The sequence below is a fragment of the Mytilus californianus genome, unplaced genomic scaffold, assembly GCF_021869535.1.
Source record: "Mytilus californianus isolate M0D057914Y unplaced genomic scaffold, xbMytCali1.0.p SCAF_39, whole genome shotgun sequence".
Taxonomy (NCBI): domain Eukaryota; kingdom Metazoa; phylum Mollusca; class Bivalvia; order Mytilida; family Mytilidae; genus Mytilus; species Mytilus californianus.
This window is the reverse complement of record NW_026262689.1, coordinates 1,111,717-1,123,430: the sequence shown is the minus strand read 5'-3', so window position 1 is coordinate 1,123,430 and position 11,714 is coordinate 1,111,717. Positions and strand designations below refer to the sequence as shown.

At 33.1% G+C, this 11,714-nt stretch overlaps 1 long non-coding RNA gene across 1 annotated transcript; it reads right to left on the bottom strand.

Annotated features, from left to right (window-relative positions):
* Positions 1-3,328: 3,328 nt before the first annotated feature.
* Positions 3,329-11,387, bottom strand: LOC127736881 (uncharacterized). Its single transcript, XR_007999234.1, has 6 exons — positions 11,303-11,387; positions 7,799-7,857; positions 6,124-6,235; positions 4,899-4,957; positions 4,470-4,578; positions 3,329-3,480 (listed from the first exon to the last, which is right to left on the bottom strand). It is a non-coding gene; the product is annotated as an uncharacterized LOC127736881 (long non-coding RNA).
* Between the last annotated feature and the right edge of the window lie 327 nt (positions 11,388-11,714).

Genomic DNA, 11,714 nt, shown 5'->3' with positions numbered 1-11,714 from the left:
CATACAACATGTCAGGCTCTCAATCATCCCGCGTCTATAACATGATCTTTGATAACATATCTTATACCTACCCATACGACATGTCAGGCTCTCCATCACCCCGCGTCTATAACATGATCTTTGATAACATATCTTATACCTAGCCCTACAACATGTCAGGCTCTCAATCACCCCGCGTCTATAACATGATCTTTGATAAAATATCTTATACCTAGCCATACAACATGTCAGGCTCTCAATCACCCCACGTCTATAACATCTTTTTAATAACATATCTTATACCTAGCCCTACAACATGTCAGGCTCTCAATCACCTCACGTCTATAACATGATCTTTGATAACATATCTTATACCTACCCATACAACATGTCAGGCTCTCAATCACCCCACGATTATAACATGATCTTTGATAACATATCTTATACCTACCCATACAACATGTCAGGCTCTCAATCATCCCACGTCTATAACATGATCTTTGATAACATATCTTATACCTACCCATACAACATGTCAGGCTCTCAATCACCCCGCGTCTATAACATGATCTTTGATAACATATCTTATGCCTACCCATACAACACGTCAAGCTCTTAATCACCCCGCGTCTATAACATGATCTTTGATAACATATCTTATACCTACCCATACAACATGTCAGGCTCTCAATCACCCCGCGTCTATAACATGATCTTTGATAACATATCTTATACCTAGCCATACAACACGTCAGGCTCTCAATCACCCCACGTCTATAACATGATCTTTGATAACATATCTTATGCCTAGCCATACAACATGTCAGGCTCTCAATCACCCCGCGTCTATAGCATGATCTTTGATAACATATCTTATACCTAGCCATACAACATGTCAAGCTCTCAATCACCCCACGTCTATAACATGATCTTTGATAATATATCTTATACCTAGCCATACAACATGTCAGGCTCTCAATCACCTCACGTCTATAACATGATCTTTGATAACATATCTTATACCTACCCATACAAGACGTCAGGCTCTCAATCACCCCACGTCTATAACATGATCTTTGATAACATTATTTTGAATTTAAACTTTGATTATTCCAGACAAATGTCATACGATAATAGGCCAAATGTCATACGATAATAGGCCAAATGTCATACGATAATAGACCAAATGTCATACGATAATAGGCCAAATGTCATACGATAATAGACCAAATGTCATACGATAAAAGACCAAATGTCATACGATAATAGGCCAAATGTCATACGATAATAGACCAAATGTCATACGATAATAGGCCAAATGTCATACGATAATAGACCAAATGTCATACGATAAAAGACCAAATGTCATACGATAATAGGCCAAATGTCATACGATAATAGACCAAATGTCATACGATAATAGGCCAAATGTCATACGATAATTGACCAAATGTCATACGATAATAGGCCAAATGTCATACGATAATAGACCAAATTTCAAATACTGTAGAATCAGAAATTATTGCGATGTTTTTATTAATGCGAATAATGCGACTACTTGAGTATCGCAATAATAAGAATTCACATTCTGATATCAAATTCATATATCTGTATGTAGCTTTTCCTAGAAAAAAATATATGATGCTGGTTTGGTTTGACAACATATACAAAAATTGATAAAATTAGAGAATGAAGGACAAAATAACAGAAAAAAAAAATAACAATAATGAGAAATGATTGGGTTGCTTAAATATCAAGAATAGATAATTATGGCTTAAAAATTAAAGAATACAGAAGAAGACCCAACTCCACCGACTACAAATTAAATCGATTAGAATCAATAAGAAGCGTATTTTAGTAAAGAACTAGTGTTCCTTCGGACTGACAAACGCCACAGATTTTTTAGACAACGATTTTTCGATAGATAACCAGAAACTGCATAGACGTTGATATAATGCTAACATTAAACAAATTGTTAATTTACTAACAATCTTTAACAATTAACTCAAATAACATCCATCAAAGGTTAAATGGCATAAAAATACCCGAGGATCTGTATGGGTCAACAGACAGTAGAATAATAGGCAACCCATAGATAATATAGGGCAAAAATAGAAATAAAGACAACAGTAAAATAGATTATGGTTTCTGCTAAGATGCATACAACTCGTCTTTCTTTCAAGGGCAATAACTCCTTTCATGGTTCAATTTCTAAATATATTTGCTTTTGATATTTTTTCTTATAGTTTTTTATTATAGTTTCTACAGAAAACGCAAAAGTTGGTTAACAAAATCATTCAAGGGTTTTAATTCCTATAAGGGCTACACTAACAATTTCATCTATGTTAACCAATGTTTGATTCTGATTTTGCTGAATATGTTTACTACTGAAAGTTTCTCTCTATCTACAATATCTTGCAATTAATGCAAAAAAGTGTAAAAATCATTATTTCAAGGCGATAATTCCCATAATGTGTCAATTGACGATATCTGCCAAGAGCACTTATTTGTACATTTAAAAATCAAAATGAGAAGATGAGGTATGCTTGCCAATGAGACAACTCTCCACCTGAGACCAATTGACGTACACGTATGTAACTATAGGTCACCGTACGAATTTCAATAATAAGAAAAACCCATATCGCACACCAAGCTATAACAGACAAAAAATAAAATGACAAATGTAAAAATGTAAATCAATTTCAATCAAAAAAATAACGGCCTAACTGACATGTTTGTAAAAAAAACAATGACTGACGAACAAATATTATAAACATTAATAAACGATAACCACTGAATTACAAGCTGGTGATTTTTTATTGTTCAAAAATTATCTCTGTCTGTTTTCAAGATAATGACCTAAAAACCTCGAAATATGCAAACACTTTATATTTCAAGGGATACAACTCCGAAATGGGTTGTCCAAATTTACAGAAAACTGCGAAGGAGATAAACCTTTACCTGCTGTCCATTTTTAATTTTGTATGTGTGTCTGCTCTTTCTGCCTTATTTTAGAGATATAAGCAAAAAAAAAAGAAAAAAAAAAAAAAGAAAAAGATCATCATCATCATAGTTCGTTTTCTAAGATATATACTGAACATTGCAATTCCCGCAAGCATGTTGCATTGTCGGTAAATTAAAATGAGGCATTTCTTGTATGATTTAAAATGGTAAGGTTCAAGGGGAATGGTGTATGGTGTATGGAGAATGCTGTATGGTGCAATGGTGTATGGTGTAATTGTATAAGATGTATGGTGTAAGTGAGAGTTAACACCATCCAATGACTGTAACGTATCAATGAAAGACGTTCTCTTCTAAATTATTCTTTATGTTTATAATTGACCAAATTAGTTGAGTCATAATTGAATAAATGAAACGTAAGCTCATAAATGTTGTGAGGTTTTTCATTGGATCATTTGGATACCAGTACAGGATAATTTCATCGACCAAATGTCCTTTCACATGATGTACCACAGGAAGGGTTGAAACAACAAAGCTGACCTGGAAAATTATAATATACAAATAAGACAAGCCAATAATAAGTACTGAATTATGTAAATGAAACCGATTTGGTTGCTGTGTTTTTTTCAAGTTGTCTTTTAAAAGGATGCACATATTCATTGAAGAATTTTGTAATTGTTCTATCACTTAGGATTGTCTCGTGGCAAATATAATTGATACATTTATTATCAACATAGGTTTTCACCCTTATCATGCATGACATATTTTCAATGTGACGTTAATCGATGAAAACTAATCAAATGTATGACTTGTTTTTTTTGGTTTTTTTTATGTTTTTTTTCAAATTTATTTTACAACATACATTTCATATCTAATGTTTTTTGAATGAACTGAACAGTTTTCTTAAGGTCCAACTAAAGGCAAATATACCGCTATATGTTAAGCTAATTGATACGCTACACAAATAATTAAAGTCTCTAACCTGATGTTAAAAGTCACGTTCATACGTCAGCCAGGATATCATGCCACACATCATTATACCAAAATGTCAAATATCGTAATAATACATCAACAGGGTAAACAATCAAGATCATAAATTTTTACGACACACCCTCCTATGAGGATGAAAATAGAGACAATACAAGGATAAAGAAATCGGTAAAGAGATTGAGAAAACATCCAAGTGCCATATGATGTTCTTATCGATCTTTTTCGACGTTGAATATCACAATTTTACGTTCTTTCTCAGGAAAGTTTTCTTGCCAAAAGTAGAAATGTCATTACGTTCAAAGATCAAGGTTATCCTTTATGACTGTAGGCCAAATATGTTCATCATGTTTTCCACCTTTACTGACGGAGAAAGTTTTTCAATACAAAATCTTCTTTTCACATAGTTTGACAAGTTAAAGGAATTAAGGTTCAGAGAGAAAGAGTATGTGTACAATTTTAGTAATTAGGCTTCTATCCAAATATTGTTGCTCATTTTACATGTTTATGGATGTCAGGGATTCTTGATACAATTCACTTACCTCGTTTACAATCCTTGTCTGAGTTGCACAGCTGCTGATATTGAAAGCACACGGGACATACTGGACCCGGCTGGTTGTTGAAACACACTGGACATCCGGGACGATCACCCTATATAGGATTTAAAACAAACAGCATGTTTTAAATGATGTAATAATAAGCAATTCTTTTAATAATCTAAAAGTAGTTAAGTTAAAACTTTCTCAAAAAAATTTACTATTTACGACATTTTCTTTTCTGTACAGGCCTTTTTGTGGTTTTGAAAACTGTAAAGATGATGCATTTATTTGATCCTAATCACTTGATCCCTAGCGTACGTGATGATTGATTTTAACTCAATTATACTCTTATGTGTGTGTGTGTGTGTGTGTGTAATATATATAATGCATTTATTCTTATACTCTTCAAATCTTAAAAAAACAGAAACATACCTTTATAGGATTAGAGCACGATCGTCCTCCACATTGTGTCCTACAACATTTTTGATTTCCTGCAATGAAAAAGATAAGATAAGTTACCGACGTATGATACCGACTTTTAAAAAAGAATGTGTTAAATACATACGTATACCAAACGCCGAGGAAGACAGAAAACACCCAAGACAAACAGTGCACAAACCTCTTCATAGCATATAAAGAACTGAAAACAGTTTATTTTGAAAGGACAATAAAGAACAACGGGAGAAATGACCAATATCCCCACATGTGTTGTTAATAAACAGGGGCCTATGTGTATCGTTTTGTTGTTGTCTCATTGACTTTTGCCGCAAAATCTGTTGTTAATAAACAGAGGTTAAAACGCGCATGGAGTGTGACATCTTTTAAAGTGACTCGCTGTTGTCTCCTTCTTCTCATTATCTGTAAGAGTTTTTTAAACATAACATTGACTATTGTCTGTTTAGCCATTTATACCATTTCTGTGATTGCTTACATTGTATAAACATAAGAAAAAACAATGAAATTGAAATATATGATATTATCGCAACTCGGATAAATTTTGACGTTATGATTTGTTTAAGACCGTCACGTGGTGCCCTCTATGGACACATAAGGGGTCAGTAGATTTCATATGGGGTTCATGACGTCACTTTATCTATTGATGGTGAGGTCATCGATTAATGTTATTATGTTTCATTGCTTATTTTTATACATAACTTAGCTGGAAAAGTCCCGTCTACGATATATTCGTTATACGGTTCACCCCCTATGGATTTTACTAACCCTCTATGGATCCGTAGGGGGTCAGTAGCAACCATACAACTTATGATACAAATGTGAGTGTCTGGTCAATACTCAAGATAGTAACAATGCATTATGAGGACAAAACAACTGAAATATTTACCTCACATGTTAACTTTTCTTAGTTATTGTTACAGTGTTGTTGTTACTAAGACGACGCATATTTTCTCTGTTATAAAGATTCATTATTTGATGGGTTCGAATATAATTTTGGCTAATTAAATTGACATTGGATTTGTGACCTTAGAATTAATTAAGATAGAAAACCAACCATGCACTCGTGTTTTGGTGGTTTTTATTATTGATTTATTACATGTATGTCTGGTTTTGTTATTTTTGTCATTTTACCTGTTTGTGATTGAAAGGGAGGTGCTTTTTAGCTGGAATTAAAGAGACAGATAGTGATATTTGTACCTACTTTCTGTACAATCTGAGTCAACTTGGCAGTCATTTCTTACATCTACAAGATTACAAATGTTGGGATCGTCTTCTGGAACTGATGGACAAACCCCCTGCCTGGTTTTTGGCGGCTTTAAAAAAGTTATATCGAATGTATATTCTGTATGACAACACACCTTTTACAATGAACATTTGAGGAAAAAGAAGACCTACCGTACTCAGTGTTGATCAAAGAAAAGTCCCGACTATTTAAAGAGTCATATATAATATGTCATGATCATGATGATGCTCATTTCTAAACATGACGAATTTTCGTAAATATATACACACAATTAATATACTGATGTACATATTTTATAAAAAAGTAAAACAACAAAAATACCGAAATCCAAGGAAAATTCAAAACGGAAAGTCCTTTAACAATTGGCAAAATCAAAAGCTCAAACACATCAAACGAATGGAAAACCACTGTCAGATTCCTGACCTGGTACAGGCATTTCCTTATGTAGAAAATGGTGGATTAAATCTGGTTTTAAAGCTAGCTGAACCTCTCACTTGTATGACAGTCGTATAAAATTACATTATATTGACAACAATATGTGAACAAAACAAACACGACTTCTTACATCAAACCAACATCCCAATTAGATCTGGAAAATCTACAAATGGCAAAGTGTAATACATGTTCTCATTTGAATTGTTTCAATTTTTTCGTTTCGAGATATTTTATATAAAAAACCGACTTTACGGTATGATTTTTCTCATTGTTGAAGGCCGTACGTTTCCCTTTAATTGCTTATATCCATTTCATTTGAACGTTGGTGGATAGTTGTCTCATTGGCATTCATACCACGTCCTCATTTTTATATTGTTTTACTTCGGGGATGTATTTCAGTCTAAAAAATATAGAACAAAAGCATGTTTCAATAAAATATTTCGATAGAAAATAGATATTTCCTAGAAAAAAAAACTTTTCTGACACTAGTTAGTTTTTATTGATTTATTATTAATTAGTGGTATTTGATACCCCGCCGAACACTCTTAGTTCCAACGTGGAGTCCAGTTTGTTTTTGTGGAGGAAGCTGGGATGGCTGAAGAGAACCACCGACATTCGGCAGGAAATATGGCAAACCTAATCAATTAAGATCGTAATCGAAAAAATCTGCAACTTGCGGGGTTCGAACCTTCTAACTCTGTGTTGTTAAATTAGTGATACCGTAGACAAAGAGGGTGAACAATTCGGCCATCGAAACAATTTAATTATAAAACTGTTTAAAACAAAACTGGAGGGGAAACATAATCACAAGCAGATGTCAAACTTTAATGAGATATTTTGAAGAATTTCCACCTTTTCTATACCTAAACTTATTTATGTCTACCTTCAACGTTAAAGAAACAGAATTTGTTTTACCCAAAGATACCAGTGGCGCTCGATTTAAAAGATTATAAGCACAATTCAGTAATGGGGTGGAAGGACATTGAAAACCAAGCACTCTATGTCATTCAAAATCTGACTTGTTGGGAGAAAATCATATTGTTTACCATGAATTTAACAATCTATGAACAGTAAAACTTTGTCAACAAAACAAAACTGACTTCTGGGATTTTGATGAAAGACTTTATTGTCCGTTCGTACTATTCATCTAATTTTTGAATGCATTTATGCAAGCCAGTTTTGGATTATATTTACTCACATTCGGTTGCACAGGGTTTGCACATCCTATTCCGCAAATGACACCACAACATATTTGACCTGAAACAATATCACTCAAAACATTGATTTATTTACGATTTTTTCGATAAAGGTCACATCAATTAGACTAAGAAAAAATAGATCTTTAACTGTATAGACTGTTATTCACCTTGTCATTAGCTGCCAATTATGACAAGTTGGTGAATAGATGAGATGGGACTAGTAACAGTGTCCTAAGAAAAAGTGTCGTCACTAGACATTTTTGCTTTCCATTTCCGTTTGAATTTTTCATTAATAATAAAATGTCTATTCAACTCTATACGCAGTTTTATGCGTACAAGACAAGCAAGTTTAAGAATATATCAGTGTACCGGTGTATCAACATTATTCAAAATACTTGTAATCAATAATTCCCTGTTAAAGTAGAGGAATGTTCGTGTTGACAGTAATCGTATAGCAATATTAGGTCTCCATATAGCAATGTCAATATCATTCAAATATTTTAACAGAGAAAGCAAAATTTAAAACGAAAACACCGATACCATGCATCCAAAAACAATTAAAAAAGGGCAAAGTTAATTTAAACTGAATTACCAAAGCGTCAATTATATCATTTAGAGGAACGGCTGGAAAAAAAACGGTCAATTTTCTGACTTTGTACTTGTACTTTAGGAAGAAAATGGTGAGTTTAACCTGGTTTTACAGCTAGCTTAAACTTCCACTAGTATGAAAGTTGACTATAAAAACATTATAGCGACACAAATAGTGTGAACAACCCATAACTGATTAACGTGACAATAATTAGGATCGAACAGGCAAAGTCGTGTAAATATAAATCATACATATAAAATTTAACTTATTTAGTTTGTAAAAACATCGAACAAAACATCATGTTAACCGTTTGAAATAGAACACCAAAAGTAGTAATAGATTTCACATTTTTTTTATGTTTACCTCTTTATCAAAGGTGATCATAAAATATGTAGGCGCAAGAGCCATTGAAATAATCTCTGATACAAAAACAACAATGACGACTTCAGTATGTAAACTAAAGAGATTTTATCCTGCTGTACTGACTTTAAATAAAGCTAATACTAACAATGAACACGGCCCTTTCCTGGATCTTAATATCTATAACTTTAACGGAAAACTTAATACTAAAATTCAGGATAAAAGAGATGATTATTTATTTCCATCTTATGGCGTTTATATATCCCAAATTGTTCGATTCGCTCGTACATATAACAACGTATTCGATTTTAACGAAAAATTATTACACCAGGGTTTTCGATATCACAAACTTGTCAAAACATTTACTAAATTTTATTTTATCATCGGTATAATGACATTAATTAATATTCTATACAAAGCACAAATATGTCGTCATTCACCTCAAAAGCTAACAAAACCTTTATGCAGGCTTATTAAGAAAGGATATAGTTATGATATTGTTGGAATTAAGATTGATTCACTCGTAGGGATTTTGCATCGGAAATAAACACCATTATTCTGAAACCAGTTGTTGGCATGATACGGGTTATGTTCTTATATCGTATATTTTATGATGGTATGATACTAAACCCCCTAACGGGTGGGATTGTGCTAAATGTTCATATGATGAAGACATAATCTTTCAATCAGTTTAATTGAGGTCTGAAGCTTGCATGTGAGTAACTGCTAGTAGTCTTTCGTTAATTTATGTTGATTATTGTCATTTTGCTTAGTTTCTTCTGTTACCTATTCTAGCATCGGACTCTGACTCCTTTTAACTGAATTTTTCTGTTTATATTGCTGTGTGTTTGTTTATTCCACATTAGAGGTATAGGGGGAGGGTTTAGATCTCACAAAACGTGGAGCCTGTTGTTCAGTGGTTGTCGTTTGTTGGTGTGGTTCATAACTGTTTCCAGATTCTCGTTTTTTATATAAATTAGACCGTTGGTTTTACATTCTAAAACCTATGAATTCATGAAACATCCTTACTTAAGGATGTTCTCTTCTCTGTTTCAAAATAACAAGTTTTTGAAAAGACTGTTATAATTAATGGTATATATATAACCTGATGTTCAGTGGTTGTAGTTTGTTGATGTGGTTTATAAGTGTTTCTCGTTTTTCGTTTTTTATATAGATTAGACCGTTTGTTTTCCTGTTTGAATTGTTTTACACTAGTCATTTTGGGGCCCTTTATAGCTTGTGTGAGCCAAGGCTCCTTGTTGAAGGCCGTACATTGACCTATAATTGTTTATTTTTTACACATTGTGACTTGGATGGAGAGTTGTCTCATTGGCACTCATACCACATCTTCTTATTTATATAAACCCCGCCGCATTTTTGCGCCTGTTCCAAGTCAGGAACCTCTGACTTTGTTAGTCTTGTATGTTTTTTTAATGTCGGTTCATTTATATATTTCGGAGTTATTGTAACGTCCATTTTCGCTAAACTAGTATACAATATTGTTTAGGAGCCAGCTGAAGCCCGCCTGTGGGTGCGGGATTTCCTCGCTGTGTTGAAGACCCATTGGTGGTCTTGGGCTGTTTTCTGCTCTTTGGTCGGGTTGTTGTCTCTTGGACGCATTCCTTGTTTCCATTCTCAATTTTAGTTTTTATTAGTTTCTTTTCCGCTTTGACACACTGACTATTCAAAGTGTTTTGGCTGTCAAGCTTTTGGTCTTGAATGTACATAATGTAATTGTATTATGATTTACCGAGTCAGTTGCGAATTAATGTTATAATTAACAGGTGATTTCTACTTTACATTTGTAAACTTTCCATTTTTATTAAGCAGCTTTCTACCAAAACTTGTATCGGACGTAAGATATATTTACGATTTCCCAAGATTTGCATTTTCTATCATAGGGCATGGTTCTAGACAAGGACAATTGTAACGATGTTATATGCAGTAATATCTTTGAAAGTTTTACTGACGTTTTCATGATTTGGTTAACCGTTATTGAATATCTGTTTCACTAATGACCACACATATATTCCAACTTTGATGCCATAATTCCGTGTTTTTCTCATTGATGACATCACCGAATGCGATTAAATGATTGACTGTTATACTAGCAGAACAGAAATTACGTACCATTCAAGAGCACATAAGTTCACGCTAGATGTTGGCGGAATTCGTGTTACTCGTTATTATTTGTATGTGTAGGTTTTTCTAATATTGTCTGTTAATTCATCTATTTTATTTAACAATGATTTTGTTTATCTTTTTCACATCATGTTTTTATTGCCATCTTAGAATAATAATCCCAATTGTTTTGTATGCACTGATTAGTAGCATGCTTTTGTATTTCCCTAATCCAGCGACGAATAATGATTAAGTTGAATCAGTAGCATGAGTTAACTTACAAATGATTACCTTAAAACCACATTGCAATCCGTTTAAATGTCCTGATATTAACTTTCAGTGACGGTCTCAATCAGATTGAATCTTTAAATGTACGTTGTTTTGCATTTAGACCTCAACATATAACTTCTGTTCTACAGTTAAATGCACTAACCTTTGGGACATTCTTTATCATGACTACAATCGTGCTGGTAAATCAAACATGGTACGTTTTTTTGGAAAGACGGACATTCTGGTCGAGGCTTCTACAATATTAATTTTTATAAAAAGTCAGAAAATCAAAACAAACAATCTGAATTGACTCATTTGAGTTATTTATATTACAGTGTATTCATTTTTTTTTTCGTGAGTTTTAAATTTTGTGGATTGAGGAGAAGATACATTTCGAGGATACTTGACTTCGTCGTTTTGACGCAGTCTGCATACATTCCTATAGACAATTTTTAAATTTTTGATTTTTTTTCGACTCGTGGTTTACATTTGAATCCAATGAATAGTAATCCACAATATGCTAATTTTTCGCAGAAATTTTAGTTTCATAATACTCAGTATACTAGATAGTCTAC